The sequence below is a fragment of the Leptodactylus fuscus genome, chromosome 1, assembly GCF_031893055.1.
Source record: "Leptodactylus fuscus isolate aLepFus1 chromosome 1, aLepFus1.hap2, whole genome shotgun sequence".
Taxonomy (NCBI): domain Eukaryota; kingdom Metazoa; phylum Chordata; class Amphibia; order Anura; family Leptodactylidae; genus Leptodactylus; species Leptodactylus fuscus.
The window spans coordinates 331,729,652-331,740,744 of record NC_134265.1 but is presented as its reverse complement, the minus strand read 5'-3'; the positions used below and the strand labels follow the sequence as shown (position 1 = coordinate 331,740,744).

At 45.4% G+C, this 11,093-nt stretch overlaps 1 protein-coding gene across 1 annotated transcript in view; it reads left to right on the top strand.

Moving 5' to 3' along the window:
• Positions 1–7,595: 7,595 nt before the first annotated feature.
• Positions 7,596–11,093, top strand: part of CFAP99 (cilia and flagella associated protein 99) — a 59,244-nt gene continuing 55,746 nt past the window's right edge. Inside the window, exon 1 of the mRNA XM_075261125.1 lies at positions 7,596–7,648. The gene's annotated coding sequence lies outside the window, so the exon portion shown is untranslated. The remainder of the gene's footprint in view (positions 7,649–11,093) is intronic.

The following is an 11,093-nucleotide window of genomic DNA, read 5'->3' as shown; positions in this document are numbered from 1 at the left end:
TCCTGTCTAGTTTTAATGGCAGGGCCGTCTGTCAACAGGAAGAGGTCTGCAATGCTGAATTGTCGCTGTTCACTGACGCGGCGGGGGGTGATGGGTTCGCAGCCATTTTTGCCAATGACTGGGTCAGGGGATCTTGGCCGAGGCATTGGTTTGATTCAGGTTTAGTCAGAAATATGGCTCTCTTGGAGCTATTCCCGATCGTGGCTGCGATCGAGCTATGGGGTAATAGGATGGCTAACAGTAGGATCTGTTTCTGGTGTGACAACATCGCGGTAGTGCAGGTGATCAACAGTCAATCTTCTTCCTCTCCTCCGGTCCTGGCGTTGCTGAGACGTTTAGTTCTGATGTGTTTAGTCCATAACATTTGGTTTCGGGCGCGCCATGTCCCTGGGGTGGAGAACAAGATTGCTGATGCCCTTTCTCGCTCGCATTTTCAGGTGTTCCACTCCCTCCATCCGTCCGCGCACCCGGTGGGCTGGAGCTGCCCGGATATATTGTGGCGCCTGGCAGAGAGCAATTGTTAGAGTTGATTCGGGCATCGGTGTCTGCTGCTACGTGGAAGAGTCATTCTGCTGCATGGGTCCTCTGGTTGTCTTCGTCGGGCGGTTTGGTACCCGCAGACAGAGACGAATTATTAGCTGTTTCCTTAGATTTTTTGGCGGCTATGCGCCGTCAGGGTTTTTCTTATAGCATGGTAGTCAAAAGGTTAGCCAGGGTAGCTTTCATGCTGAAGTTATTCGGGAGGGTGGACATAACAAAACATTTTGCCGTCAGTCAGGTTCTGAAAGGTTGGAAGAAGGAGAAGGGTGGGGGTGATCGTAGACGTCCAGTTTCGGTTAGTTTGTTGGGACGCTTATTGGGGGTTTTGGCTATCGTTTGTGGGGATGATTATGAGGTGTTGCTTTTCAGGGCCGCTTTTTCCTTAGCTTTCTTTGCGGCCCTGCGTATCGGGGAACTTGTTAGTCCTAGCAAAGCTAAGCCGGGGGGTTTGTCGGCGGGCGACGTAGTTGTCTCCGATTCTGACGTTAAACTGTGTGTGCGTCGGTCCAAGACCGATTGTTATGGTAGGGGTTTTTGGATTACGGTTGGGAGATCCGGTACTTCGCCTTGCCCTGTTGTACTTTTGCAGGAGTATGTGGCTAGGCGCCCGCAGGCGCCGGCCTTTTTGGTGCATGAGACAGGTTCCCCCCTTACCCGTTTCCAGTTTTCTGCTGTTTTCAAAGCCTGTTTAGTGGAGTTGGGTCTGGAGCCTCGGGATTTCGGGACCCATTCTTTTCGGATTGGTGCAGCTACCACCGCAGATGCTTGCGGTCTGGGTGAGGAAGCTGTGAAACGTCTGGGTCGTTGGAAGTCCGACTGCTACAGATCCTACATAAGGCCAGACCTGATGACTCCCTGATGTCCGGCGTCCGTTGGGCATTTTGGGTATGCTGATTCGGCCTTGATTAACTGTTTTATTGCTCTTCACCGTTTGTATCTCACGTTTGGTTTTTCTGTCTTTCCAGATATCCGTCCTACGGTCTGGTTGATTGGTCACTCTTACCTGTACTGGGCCGAACAGAGAGCTGGGGCTCGTCCTGGTGGCGTTACCTTTGGTTTCCCTGATGTTGATTTTTTCTGGCGTGGTTTCCGAGGACTTCGCTGGCGTCAGGTACTTCCGGAGATTGTTTCGGCTAGCAGATCTACTAGTGGTCCAGCGGTGGTGTTGATTCATGCCGGAGGTAATGACATCGGTCAGGTTAAGCTGGCGGAACTCATTACGATGATCAAACAGGACTTGAGACGAGTCTATGACTTTTTTGATTCCGTAGTCTTAGTATGGTCCGAGGTTGTTCCCCGTAAAGCGTGGAGGGGTGCTAGGGACCTTGCCGCCCTGGAACGGGCCAGGAAGGTTCTTAATATACGAGTGTCTAAATTTGTGCGCTCCATTGGAGGGCTGTCAATACGGCATTTGGATCTTGAGGGTGATAATGGTGGTCTTTTGCAGCGTGATGGGGTACACTTGAACCCCATTGGTAACGACATATTCTTGTGGGGCCTGCGTGATGGTGTTGAGAGGGCATTAGTGCTTTTGCGTGGGGGGGCCAGCAGCCAGGTGTAGGGGGTACACTGCCTGCTGGGTGGCGGGTTACCATGCCCAGGAAGCTGACAGAAAGTACTACATGCCTGCTGTTAGAGCAGGGCATTCAGGTTAAAGTGATCCGGATTTGAAGATTGGGCATGGTTGGTCTAATTTTGGTTTATTTTGATTTACAATGTTTACTAAATAAATAAAGCTGTGGCCTTCCCACATATACCACGTACTTTATGGTTTAGTGTGTTTTCTTTGAAAGGGTTAATATTCTAGTCACCTAATTTCTACGGGGTATATATATATACATGCGTCCAGCAAGTCTGGGATGCCCTGAACCGTATAGGGAAAGGGCTCTGGACTTGCTGGCTGGGTTTAGAAGATGTTTGTAAATATTTTGAAAAGGTGACGAATGAATGAAAGGTAGAGGAGGAGTTGTTTTAAGGGTCTATTTAAGAAGGGGGCACGTAGGTGGGTGCTAACCTTCTGCTTAGCCTAGGCTGATGAGAGGAACACCCACCCACCCTGCCCTTCTGGTTTAGTGTTTGACCCGTTTTTGTTTGTCTTGGTTATTTTTCTTTTCTAGGATTTTGTTGTCACAGCATGGCGGGTTACCATGCCCAGGAAGCTGACAGAAAGTACTACATGCCTGCTGTTAGAGCAGGGCATTCAGGTTAAAGTGATCCGGATTTGAAGATTGGGCATGGTTGGTCTAATTTTGGTTTATTTTGATTTACAATGTTTACTAAATAAATAAAGCTGTGGCCTTCCCACATATACCACGTACTTTATGGTTTAGTGTGTTTTCTTTGAAAGGGTTAATATTCTAGTCACCTAATTTCTACGGGGTATATATATATACATGCGTCCAGCAAGTCATTAAAAAAATAGAGCAGAAACATGGCTCTGTTTCCTTGGCCCTGACTCCCCGAGTTAAAGTCAATGGATCTGTTTGGAAAAATAAGATGCCACATTGGTGCTGACTCAGCCATGAAAAACACAGCCAAGAATCATTACAGTGGTGTGAATATCAGCTAAACCTTCTTCAAAAATTAACTCCTTACAATGTAGGTCACAGTGGCCTCATAGTGGAGTTCTCCATATGTGTCGCCCAAGTGCAGGCCACTGGCCTTGATTGAAAGGCACGACCAGTGCACGGGCAGCACGCAGATGTCATTCAATGAGCTCAGGCTGCAGAAGCACGGCTGCAACACCAGGCAAAAATAGGACGTCCTACTCAGTCATGTGCGTGGGCTGACAGAAATTAATGGGTCAATATTAGAGATGAGCGAACAGTGAAATATTCAATATTCGTTTCGAATAGCCCCTCAATATTCGACTATTCGAACGAATATCGAACCCCATTATAGTCTATGGGGAAAAACCGTTCGTTTCAGGGGAAACCCAAATTTGACTCAGAAGGGTCACCAAGTCCACTATGACACCTCAGCAAATGATGACAACACCTCTGCAATGCAACTGGGACAGCAGGGGAAGCATGTCTGGGGGCATCTAACAAGCCCAAGTCACAGTTTTACCCCACCATCACAGCCTATCAACTACACACTTTCTACACACACACACACAAAAAAAAAACAATATGAAAGTGGAAAAATACCTGGAAACCTTCTTTCCTCCCCAATTGGATGGACAGAAACCCAAATTTTAAGCTAAAAAACATTACTAAGCACCCCTTCAAATCACGTTGCCCATGACAACCACAGATGGAATAGGCATCAGGAAATTCAACAGTACCTACCCTGATTGTGGATGTGTGTGTGTGTGTGTGTGTGTGTGTGTGTGTGTGTGTGTGATGTGGTAAGACCTTCAAATTCACTTTTCTGGCCCTTAACGTGAGCCCTTCCAAATTAAGTTAGAGGCCCTTAAGCTGAGCTACCAGCAGAGATTGAGGCCCTTTAGGTGACTTCAGCCTTCCACCAGCAGCGTTATAGGCCCTTTAACTTAGTTCAGCCTTGCACCGGCAGAGTTTTTGGCCCTTTGGGTGAGTTGAGCCTTGCACCAGCAGTGTTAGCCCCTTTAAAATTGTTAGCCCCTAAAACAGTGGTTCCAGAACCATCACTCTCATTGTGTGGGATTGATGCAGTGGATTGGACTGAGGACCCAGACATTGACCTTGATTGTGATTGGGAAATTGATAACATTTTGGCATCAAGTCCTCGGGGTAACTTTTATTTAGAGGACCGCAAAGGTGGAGAATTGGCTGCAACCACTACTAGCGGTAATAGTCCTCTAATATCGGACTCTACATTACCTCTACAGGGTTCTGATCAGGTGTTAATAGTCCAAACAACAAGCTCCAGTACTTTAGATGTAGATCAGAAACCACTTCCCCTTCCGACATCAGATTTAACCAAGCTTCATCATCATCATCATCATCATCCTGCTGAGATGGAACCACTAAAGGAAACCTTGCCTTCAAAGGCATGTCCTGGAGCTGCGACTGAGCCAAATCTAAACACGGAGTCCTTTGGAATTTAACAAAATTCACCAGCAGTGTTTTTAGCCCTTGAGGTTAGATGAGCCTTTAAACAGCAGTATTTTTTGACCATCAGGTGAGTTGAGCTATGCACCAGTAGTGTTTTATTGTTTGGCCCTTGGGGTGAATAGAGCCATGCAGCAGCAGTGTTTTATTTTTTGGCCCTTGGAGTGAACCTTAAAAAAATTAGATTTCAGGCCCTTGGGGGTGAGCCCTAAAATATTAATTTTCAAGCCCTTGGGGGGAGCCCTAAAAAATTATTTTGCAGGCCCTTGGGGGGTATCCATGAAAAATTAAAATTTAAAAAAAATTAAAGTTTTTTAAGAATTACATTAGGGTGAAGGGGTTGGAGGAGGAGGACGATGATGATGAGGGAATTGGGTGCTGGCAGCCCCTCTCCAGTACCTGGACTGTGGACTGGATACCCAGCTGGATATCCACGTCCTCGCCCACGTCCCCTGCTGCTACCCTGCTGCATGATTGGCAGGTTCACTGTATGTTTTTCACACTGAGAACAAGCTCTCCCTATCACTCCAAAACGAAAATGAGATGAAGATGGCCGACGCTATTCTTATGAATCAGAGGTCACATGTTTTCGGCAGCCAATGGGTTTTTCCAATTTTTTTTCAATGCCAACGTTGTCATAATTCCTGTTCCACCTACCCTGCACAGTTATTGGTGCAAAAAACGCGCCAGGGAAGGTGGGAGGGGATACGAATTTTTACTGCGTTTGCCGCGTGTTATTTGATTGGAATCGAATATATCGAACAGCCTGATATTCAATTGAATACCAATTCGATCAAACGCCTTTCGCTCATCTCTAGTCAATATGCTACCGTATCTGGGAACAACCCAGCTAGCACCCTCAATTAGCCCATGGTCGTGTGCAAGGGGCCTAACTTACACTGGGTTCACACTAGCATTGTCCTATCTGTTGTTCTGGTCCATTGGAAGGCCAGAACAACAGACAGGCGGGCTGCTACCCTGGTCATATACAAACTATAATGGGATCTGTCAGGTGTGCGTTCTTTTCAACTGTAACTGTCGGATAAAAAAGTGAGACTTGCAGGACTGTTTCGTACAGCTACTTTTGAAATACTGCGATGGAGTCTCCAAATGGAGGGCGTGCAGCCCGAGGATCTTTCGAGGGGCAGATCCAATGCTTCGTTCAGATATGTATAGAGCAGGTCTGTGAAAACGGAGCTGAACCCCCAATGAAATCAATGATGGATGGAAGGCATTTCGATTTTGGACTCTTCTTGGCCTTCACACTCGGTCATGGGCATGAGGCCTCAGGCTGGGTTCACATCTCTGTTGGAGACTGTTGCAGAGACCGCCGATTTCTTGCACATTTCTTGTGATTTCTTTGCCGCTTTCAACTTCAAAAGCAGAGATACCCATACCTCCCAACCTTCCCGATTTCCGTGGGACATTCACGATTTCGGTGACGTGTCCTGCGGTCCCGGTTGGAGGGAGGTATGTCCCGATTTCATCTCAGATCTGCATCCTCCAGATGCAGATCTGAGTTGAATACATAGGCGACTAAAGCAAGGAGCTGTCACAGCTCAGCTCCTTGCTTTGCCGCATCGCTCCAGCTAGTGGCTGTGTAGACGCGATGTGATGACGTCACATCGTACCTACAACTGTGTTAGCGAGACTGTGGAGAGAGCGGCGCGGGAGCGAGGAAAAGGTAAGTATAAGTGGTTTCTGTGTGTACACATGAGGTGGAACATGAAACTGGGGGCAGATGAAGGAGGGGACAGCATGACACTGGGGGCAGAGATGGGGGGGCATGAATCTGGGAGCAGAGATGTGGGGACATGAATCTGGGGGCGGAGATGTGGGGACATGAATCTGGGGGCGGAGATGTGGGGACATGAATCTGGGGGCGGAGATGTGGGGACATGAATCTGGGGGCAGAGATGGAGGGGACATGAATCTGGGGCAGAGATGTGGGGACATGAATCTGGGGGCAAAGATGGAGGGACATGAATCTGGGGGCAGAGATGGGGGGACATGAATCTGAGGGCAGAGATGTGGGGACATGAATCTGGGGGCAGAGATGTGGGGACATGAATCTGGGGGCAGAGATGTGGGGACATGAATCTGGGGGCAGAGATGGAGGAGACATGAATCTGGGGCAGAGATGGGGGAACATGAATCTGGGGGTAGAGATGGGGGACATGAATCTGGGACAGAGATGGAGGGGACATGAAACTGGGGGCAGAGATGGAGGGGGGACATGAAACTGGGGGCAGATGAAGGGTGTATATGAAACTGGGGAAGAGATAGAGGGGGGACATATAATTTACGGGTGACTGTAGGAGGATTATACTGTGTGGGGCCACATGAAAAATTAATGAGAATGGGCGGAGTCAACATAAAGTGGGTGGGGCTAATTTTTCTGTGCCGCACATTTTGTCCCTCTTTTGGTTCTTTAAACGTTGGGAGGTATGGAGATACCCTACGGACTCCATTATAGTTCATTGGGTTCGCATGGGCTCTGTGTGTCCCTGCTATTTTAGCGGTTCACAACTCCGTTGTTTGGTCCAGGGAAATACAACACTAGCGTGAAACTAGTGTAAGGCCATTTATGTGAACACTTTAGTGAACACTGTTTATCACGGTGTTACTCTTATTATGTTATGGGGGCACTCTGAAACTGTATAAAGGGGGCTCTGACTTCTCTGAAGCAGTAATTAAAATTAACACTAACAATGTAATGCTAGTAAAAGGCTGAAGCAACATTTCTAACTCAAGCTAGCACCAAACCAACTTTATTAACAAAATCGCCAGAGCATGAACAATAGGCTCCTACATATACCACGTGTTCCCCATTCTACTAATCAGCAGCGTCTATATTTTCCGGTTACTAGGGCGACGATCAAACACACGAAGGGTAACTAGGCCGAGTTGCACTCTGGGAAAAGTAGTTTTTCTCTGCGGGAATCTTCTATTTACAAACGAAGCGCTACACTGTGAGGACTACAATACCCAGAAGCCATCGCACTGCATTAGAAACGGCGGCTGAAGTTCTGTAGCTTTCCGAGGTGCTAAATAACCAGCGAACACGGCACAGGGTAAATCACTGCGTTATGTGAATGTCATATTGTTCTCTACATACATTGTATCTGTTTCTGGGAAAGCTGGGTGACGCAGTATACTTCTCAGTGCACTTATCACTCAGCTTTCCTAAGTTCCTGGATTGCTTGAATATTAGTGGCATTAGGGTGCATTTGTGCTTTTAGGATTCTTGGCAAGCTGGGTGACAACCATATAAGTGATCATTTTATTTCCAATACTGTATGTGTTGGACAATCCATCGTAAACTGTATAGGTTTAGTGTTGGCTGTCCGTTGTTCTTGTCCGTCATAGGGCCTGAACAATAGACAAAATAGTGGTCAATATGGAGCCCATTGACTATAATGGAATCCGTCAGAAGCGGCGAACAAGAAAGCTGTGTGCGCAGGACTTTTTCATTATTTTCAGGTGACACTGCAATGGAGTCTCCATATCCTGATGTGAACATATCCTTATGGTAGACTCCATAATGGACTACAGTAGATAGATAGATAGATAGATAGATAGATAGATAGATAGATAGAGGGATAGATAGATAGATAGATAGATAGATAGATAGATAGATAGATAGATAGATAGAGGGATAGATAGATAGATAGATAGATAGATAGATAGATAGATAGATAGATAGAGGGATAGATAGATAGATAGATAGATAGATAGATAGATAGAGGGATAGATAGAGGGATAGATAGATAGATAGATAGATAGATAGATAGATAGATAGATAGGAGATAGATAGAGGGATAGATAGATAGATAGATAGATAGATAGATAGATAGATAGATAGATAGAGGGATAGATAGAGGGATAGATAGATAGATAGAGGGATAGATAGATAGATAGATAGATAGATAGATAGAGGGATAGATAGATAGATAGATAGATAGATAGATAGATAGATAGAGGGATAGATAGATAGATAGATAGATAGAGGGATAGATAGATAGATAGGAGATAGATAGATAGATAGATAGATAGATAGATAGATAGAAGATAGATAGATAGAGGGATAGATAGATAGATAGATAGATAGATAGATAGAGGGATAGATAGATAGATAGATAGATAGATAGATAGATAGATAGATAGAGGGATAGATAGATAGATAGATAGATAGATAGATAGATAGATATAATAGATAGATAGATAGATAGATAGATAGATAGATAGATAGATAGATAGATAGATAGATAGATAGAGATATTTTGTTATAAAAAAAAAATGTGTTACGTTAGGTTCACACTAGCATTCAGCTTTCAGTTCTTCGGCTCCGCTTGGGGTCTGCCAGGTTTCCACCTTAAGGGTGCATTCACACTACGTTTCCTGAAGCTTATTCTGAACGTAAAACACGCGTATAAAGCAGCTCCATTCATTTCTATGGGAGCCGGCATACGAGCGCTCCCCATAGAAATGAATGGGCTGCTTCTTTCACTGCGAGCAGTCCCATTGAAGTGAATGGGAAGTGCCGGCGTATACGGCAAGCTCTGCTCATGCCGAGCCATACACGCCGGCACTTCCCATTCACTTCAATGGGACTGCTCGCAGTGAAAGAAGCAGCCCATTCATTTCTATGGGGAGCGCTCGTATGCCGGCTCCCATAGAAATGAATGGGAAGTCTTTGGCAGCCCTGCTGTAACGCCGGCGTGTACGGCTGTGATACACGCTGGCGTTACGTAGTGTGAATGCACCCTGAAAATGCAGAGAGAAAAGTCCTGCTTACATTTCTCAAGCGAATTCGGGGAAGGAAACCCCGAACTTAGTTCAAACACTAGTGTGAACCTAGCCTTAATGTTAGTGATGTCACTATAGTACTTTGGGCGTAACAGCTTATTCCTTCGACTCCAAGCGCATCTTACAGTCATCCAATGAACAGCCACTTACATACAGAAATGCTACATTCACTTTCCATTGAAGTAACCTGCACCCACGGAAACTTCAGTGAGATCAAAATCAGACACCTACGGGGAAGACTGAGATTTCCTAAGGAAACTTGTTTTCCTCTGTACAGGAGTGATGATGTGCATTATTAGGCAGCATTCACACTGAGTAACGCTGGCGTTTTTTGTGCTTATTTTGGCATGTAGCGCCGCGTAAACGCCGCGTTTGCGGCGTCTACACGGCGTTTACGCGGCGCTACGTGCCAAAATAAGCACAAAAAACGCCAGCGTTACTCAGTGTGAATGCTGCCTTAAGAAGTCACTGTGTGCATAGTTCTGTATTGGCTCTCTGTACAAACAACTGACCCTTGTAGGTGTTGGGGATGAGCGTCTGTATGGCAGCCACTGACTCCCCTACTCTGCAATGCTGCCTGCGCTTTGAGCTTCCATTAGAAAAGTGCATTACAAATGTTTGACATTACATTATTTCTGTACTGTGTATATTATATCTGCACTGTGGTGTAACTGTGTGTGTATTATCCCTGTATACATCACTTGTGTATTATCTCTGTACTGTGATGTAACTATGTATATTACTTCTGTACTGTGACATCACTGTGTGTATTATCCCTGTATACATCACTTGTGTATTATCTCTGCACTGTGATGTCACTATGTATATTACGGTACTTCTGTACTGTGACATTACTGTGTGTATTATCCCTGTACTGTGACATCACTGTGTGTATTATCTTGTACTGTGATATCACTGTGTGTATTATCCCTGTATTGTGACATCACTTGTATATTATCTCTGCACTGTGATGTCACTATGTATATTACTTCTGTACTGTGACATTACTGTGTGTATTATCCTGTACTGTGACATCACTGTGTGTATTATCCCTGTACTGTGACATCACTGTGTGTATTATCCCTGTACTGTGACATCACTGTGTGTATTATCCCTGTACTGTGACATCACTGTGTGTATTATCCTGTACTGTGACATTACTGTGTGTATTATCTCTGTACTGTGACATCACTGTGTGTATTATCCCTGTACTGTGACATCACTGTGTGTATTATCCCTGTACTGTGACATCACTGTGTGTATTATCCCTGTACTGTGACATCACTGTGTGTATTATCCCTGTACTGTGACATCACTGCGTGTATTATCCCTGTACTGTGACATCACTGCGTGTATTATATCTGTACTGTGACATCACTGTGTATATTATCCCTGTACTGTGACATCACTGTGTATTATCCCTGTACTGTGATATCACTGTGTGTATTATCCCTGTACTGTGACATCTCTGCGTATATTATCCCTGTACTGTGACATCACTGTGTGTATTATCCCTGTACTGTGACATCTCTGCGTATATTATCCCTGTACTGTGACATCACTGTGTGTATTATCCCTGTACTGTGACATCACTGTGTGTATTATTCCTGTACTGTGACATCACTGTGTGTATTATCCCTGTACTGTGACATCACTGTGTGTATTATCTCTGTACTGTGACATCACTGTGTGTGCTATCCCTGTACTGTG